Below are 6,000 nucleotides of genomic sequence, written 5' to 3' on the forward strand. Positions count from 1 at the left end.
CGCTACTCTGGAGCGGGACCATTTGACCCATGTTTGGAGAACAAGCCAAATCAAGGGAGGGAAGCTCTTGGAAATCAGCCGCTGCTTCTGAGCAGGCGGGGCGGGGTCGCTGGGTCCAGCACGGGCCTGTTAAATTCCCAATGCGAGCCTTGCTTCCTTGGGGCTCATTCTTCAATTCGTCGTAGGATGCTTTTCAGAGCAGAAGCAGGGATGATATTTCCCCATCATCTCCAGGAACTTGCTAAGGGAGTGGAGCCTCACTGTGCAGTGAGCTAACATAAGAGGTAGCTGGTTTGGTGGCCAGAAGGCTAGTCTGAAGATCAAAGGGAGAAAAATCTGGTCCGAGGATCACGCAGCAAAGTTAAAGCAGATTTCCGATCGTAAATCCTCAAGTCATCTTTCCTAGTTCATGAGGACCTTGTCGGGGGGTCTTCTTGGGGTCTTCTTTCAGCTTTGTGTCACACTCAGGTGAGATCTGGAGTCTGTGTGGTCATGAGACAGTAGCAAGGGGATTACAGCCTCCCTAATCCATATCCACTTACCGGAAACCAATATTCCCCCCAGCTGAAAATCAGGCACCCTTGGCTTGAAGGAGCATCCAGTACAACTTCCTGCTCAGAACCTCAGGGGAATACATCCACTCAGTCATTATTATCCACTCAAAGACCTTCAGAGACAACCCCCCCCCCCCCCCCAGCCCTCGCCTCTTCATTCCACTCACAGGAAGTGAAGTGTGATCTCTGGCAAGTCGCTTGATCTCGCGATGCCTTGTGTCTTCATCTGTGTCTCAGGGAGTTCCAGTGTGTGAGGCCCTTTAGAGGCTGGTGAGACAGTGGGCTGCGGAAGGGGTCATGGGGAAGAATCACCAGAGAAGAGGAGGGACGTAAACCTCACTCACTGCCTGGCTACCTCCTTCGTACTGTGCTCGCAGGGCAGGCAGGTGACGTACCCACTTGTAGGGATCCCTCCACACCCCCAAAGCCTGCACTCTTGGGAGTGTTTTCAATCCCTTCTCAAGCTAATAATATCCCCTTTCTCTTATCTCCTTGGCTCTGGGTCATGCAAAACAGGTGGAATGAAGGTGAGGGACCCTCAGGGCCATTCATCGGAAGGTCAAGTGTACAGTTTGGCGCCCTTGTGACCATAACATGATATACTAATCTGAAAGTGATTATTATAGAAATGTAATAATATGGTGGCTCATGCCAATAATCCCAGCACTTGGGGCCAGAGACAGGAGAATTGCTACAAGTTTGAGGCCAGCTGGAAGACTGAATGAGGCAGTCTCCAAAGAAAAAGTAACTACTAAATAAATAAAATTACCCATTCTTGACAATTTTGTTTCTCCTGTGCCTATTCCCACAAAACCCTGCTGATATGTTTTGGAGTTCTTACTTACTTTATTTTATTTGGATGCCTTTAGGCAGGGCAGGAACTTCCCTGTTCGACACTACGGCCAGTCTGCTGCCTCTGCTGCCTTAGCCCAGCTCCATCACTACAAATGGCGGCCCTTCTTTACACAATGCTTATTTTCCATCATGAGAGACACTGGAGTTCACAGCCACTGCTCTACCGGCAGCTGTAGGGTAAAGGGAGGGGGACAGACAGGTGAGGTGAGCCAACCTGCCTTTCTGTGGCCATCGGCAGAGGCTAGAACAAGCTCTGCAGTGGGAACAGAGGCCTGCGCGCTGGCACCCGGCTTTGACTCTTGCACTCGGTGTCACTTTCCCTCCCTGTCTGGAAAACTCGAGGTTATACTAACTGAACTCTGAGCTCTATTCCATTCCAGCGTTGTGGGAAGAGTCTCAGAGTGGCGTTAGGACACTTGGGTTAAAATGCCAGCCTTGTTCCTGTCTCGGTTCCTGGCGAGCAGATTTGAGCCTCAGTTTCCTAAGGTGCACATGTTAGAACACCCTGTCTTCCTCCTTGCTTAGCCCTAGGGTCCAGGGATGCTCACCAGACCAGCAAGCATCGCTCACACAGCCAAGGCTTTTCCAGACTGAGTAGCCCTGCTCTCGGAGTGTTGGAAACACACAGTGGGTGACATATTCACCTCTTCCTCGAATGACACTCCTGGACATTTCTGGGGAATGCTGGGAAAGTGTGGAAAGCGTATCCAAGCTGTGCCACCAGGGAAGGCCTGGCGGCATGGCTGACATGGAATGTAGGGGGCCAGACCTTGGAGAGAGGTGGCCTCCCCACTGTGGTGGGTTTCAGTTGCTTTTCTAGAGACTTCGCCTGCCCACCAAGACCTCCATCAGTCTGGGGCTCACTGTTCTTTGGCCCTCATGGTAACGGCTATCTTGGCTACTGCAGTGAGCACTATGGTCAGAGAAGAAAGGGCAGATTGTGCAACAGGACACCCTATTCCTCCAAGTGCAGCCATCAGGGGGCCAACCCTCCCACCTCCCATTTCCAGGCAAGGCAGAGTAGGCTTTAGGGGTTTTGGCTCAGGCCTCAAGGTGGTCATCAGGACCCACAGAGGCTCGCCACTCCTCTCCCCTCAAAGAGGCTCCCAGAATAGAGTGCACAGCAGGGCAGAGGCTGTGGGAATCCTGGGGCACCTATCCCTCTGTCCAGATGGGGGAACCTGGGCTCCTGCTGGGAAAAGACAGAACCTGTCCATTGTTGGGAACCACAGCACCCACTCAGAGCTTGCACGCCTGGGTGCTCGACACAGGGTCTGTTTCACTGGGCTTAAGAGGGTTAAACATGGACAGTTTCTGTCACTCACTTCTTACAAAAATATTATTATTATTAATGTATCATAATTTGATTGTGGATCCATGCCTGTCTCCACCCAGGGGACCCCATGTGCAGTGTCTTTGCTCCCTCCTTTGTCTCTGATACTGAGGACCCCACCTAGGGCCTGGTCCCTGCTAGGCAAGCACTCTCTCACTGAACCACATCTCCAGCTGCTTTTTCCTTAACATTTCTTTTCAAGACAGGGTCTCACCGAGTTGCTAGAATGCCTTTGAACTTGCCTGCCTTCCTTCCTTCCTTCCTTCCTTCCTTCCTTCCTTCCTTCCTTTCTTCCTACCGAGTAGCTGGAGTTAAAAGTTCCAGATTTTTCTGCTGCCTCAGAGCTGTTCCTCCGCAGACCCCTTCTGCTTCTCCAGCTTCCTCTTCCTCATCATCTTTCTCTTCCTTCTATTCTTCTCTTCCCCTTCCCCCTCCTTCTCTTTCAGCTGCTTTCCTTTGTCTCTCCTCTTCCCTCCTCCGTCCCCTTCTTTCCTCCCTCCCCACTTCTTCCTCCCCTTCCTTCCCTTCCTCTTAATAGTCCATGCAGGTTGCAATCCCCCTGCCTCTGCCTCCTGAGTGCTGCTGGCTAGGCCACACCAGCACCTACCTTTGCTCTTTTAAATGTCCCCTCCCAGGATCACTTGTCAGCTGCTCCATGTCGGTGCACACAGTTCTTTCTCTTTTTCTTCTCCCCCAAGTTCATTTGCCCAGTGCCTCCGCTTGTTGGACATTTGGGCTCTTGATTTTTTAAAAAATTGTTTTTGCTTTGAGATGGGGCCTCGTGGAGCCTATAATGGTTGCTTTGAATGTCAATTTGGCATAAATTAGGACCACCTGGAAAGGGAACCTCTCTTAAAGAACTGTCCCTTGCCTTAACTGATGCAGAAAGACCCGCCCCATATGTGGGCAGCACGTCCTGGTAGCAGCCCAGCTTAAAAGGCAGCCGAGGGAAGGCAGCTCCTGATGTTCAATTGGCCTTCCCTCTTGCTGAGTTGTTTTACCCAGCTGCTGTTGCTGCAACAGCAACCGTTTCCTCCGCTGATGTCAGAGCCGTGTTCCCAGTCTGCTGTCATGGACCAAGGAGGTTTTCAGACTTCCAGCGTCTGATTGGGACTGCTGAGCTACCCAGTCCCACAGTGAGAGAAAGCCAGTGTGAGGTTACTCCAGCTGCCGAGACATCCAGCCTCATGGCCCAAACAGCTACCAGGTTCCTGGCCTCTCAGGTGTGATTCAATTGTTGTTGCTATTTTACTGTAAACTGAATTAGTAAATTCTTTAATATATATAAATTCATCCCACTGGGCGGTGGTGGCACACACCTTTAATCCCAGCACTCGGGAGGCAGAGGCAGGCGGATCTCTGGGAGTTCGAGGCCAGCCTGGTCTACAAGAGCTAGTTCCAGGACAGGAACCAAAGCTACAGAGAAACTCTGTCTCGAAAAATCAAAAAAAAAAAAAAATTCATCCCATAGGGTCTGTTCCTCCAGAGAACCCCAAGATGGCTTCATGTCATGATATAGCCAAGGATGACTCTGAACCCCTGGTCCTCCTGCTTCCTCCTTCCAGATGCTGGGATCACAGCTGTGCACCTCCATTCCTGGCTTGGGTCCCTCATTTGAGGTCAGTGGTGCTGGGCTTAGAGGCTCACATGTGTGGTACCAGTCCTGGCCCTGCTTCCTCTCCATGCTGACTAGAGGAGCCCTTGGGCCACTCAGGTCCCTCTGGAGTTTCTGTGTCCTCATGTGCGGATATCAGTTATAGTCTGTGAACTCAGCGAGGGCAAACAGCCCTGCCCCATTCCTTACCTTTGCCCTACAGCACTGGAACAGAGAGCTTGTCTCAGCAAGGTGGTGAACACTTCATTGCATCCTTGGCATCCCCACTCTGGGCTCATCTGCAGCTTCCCGAAGACAGACTTAGTGGTGCTGGACCAGCAGGGCAGGGCTGTGTGAGGACTTGCCTCCTGTTCCCATGCTGTAGGACACAACCAGCCTTGGTCTAGCCCAGAAGCTCTTTGATTCCTTCCTGTATAGCATTTGTGAGGGACAGAAGCCCTTTGTAGGGTGCTCATTTTCTTTTGCTGCCTGGCATTGTATCAGAGAGATGACCAGTGGTCTTCTTAGGTCCTACTGATCTCCCTTATTCTTCCTCACCCCGTCCCGAGCCCAAGAGTTTCCTTCCCTCAGTTACTTCTGGCCAAGACACCAGTCTATACCCAGAATCCCCCAAGGGCTCAAGCTTGTGGAAAATGGGGCCAAAGGTACTTGTAGACTGTTTCTATTTCTCCTCCCCACAGACTTCTCTGCTTGTTTCCACAGAAGGAGGCAGGGCAAAGGCCAGGAAGGAAGAGGTAATTGTGGCATCCCTTTCCCTTGGTTGTCAGGAATCCTGCCTAGGGCTCCTCAGCTTTCAGACCGTCCCAGCAGCCCTGCAGAGAAAGCAGGGTAGAAATGGTAAGAGAGGCACACAAGGGCACGGCAATCCCGTTGCTCCAGCGATGCATGCAAAGCTGTCCAGCTGCCATTGCTGGGCAGTAGCCTCAATGAGCCCTGCTCTGCATCCCGGGTCCTTAAGAAGCCAAGCTCAGGTGGGGAATGACAGCATTCTGCATATGGGGTCCCTTTCTCTTCGCAGTCTGTTGGCCAGCAGTCCACGAGAACAAGGGGGGGCAAAAGCTGCAATAGAGAGCCTTGGGCAGCCTGTGACCACGGTGGAAACAGCCTTCCGGGAGACAGCTTCAGTGAGACAGATCAACTTTATTCCAGATCACAGGGGATGTATAGGATTGGGGTGGTAGTTGGGCAAATCCTAATTTGCATGAGGTGGCACGCTCCTGTCTTCTATCTGGATTAGTGGCAGCGCAAACCTACAAAAATAGCTACAGAGTTGCTACTTAATTAACGGTGTGGGCAGCAGGGGAAGAGCGATTGCAGGGAACTGTGAGAGGGTCATCCTTGAGATAAGTCAGGCATCAGAGTCTAGAGACATCCTCCAGATAAGGCTAAGAAGAAAGCAAGAAGCCTGGGGTGGGGGTGGAGTCCTCCATATTGTGCCAAGCCTGGGGAGAGCTGCTAAGCAATATTAGGCTGCAACCTCTGGCCAGTGGCCAACATCTACGCGCCAAGGTAAGGGCTTCCCAAGTTCCTGGACGGTCTGATGGCATCTTACAGAAGCTCCAGTCTAATGTTAATGTAGTAAGTCACGAGTCATGGCAGTGATAGGGCTCAGCTCTAGCTTTCAGTCAGGTCCTGGTGTCAGG

Source organism: Microtus oregoni, unplaced genomic scaffold (genome assembly GCF_018167655.1).
Source record: "Microtus oregoni isolate MIOR12 unplaced genomic scaffold, Mior012 000003F_ref0000135, whole genome shotgun sequence".
Classification (NCBI taxonomy): domain Eukaryota; kingdom Metazoa; phylum Chordata; class Mammalia; order Rodentia; family Cricetidae; genus Microtus; species Microtus oregoni.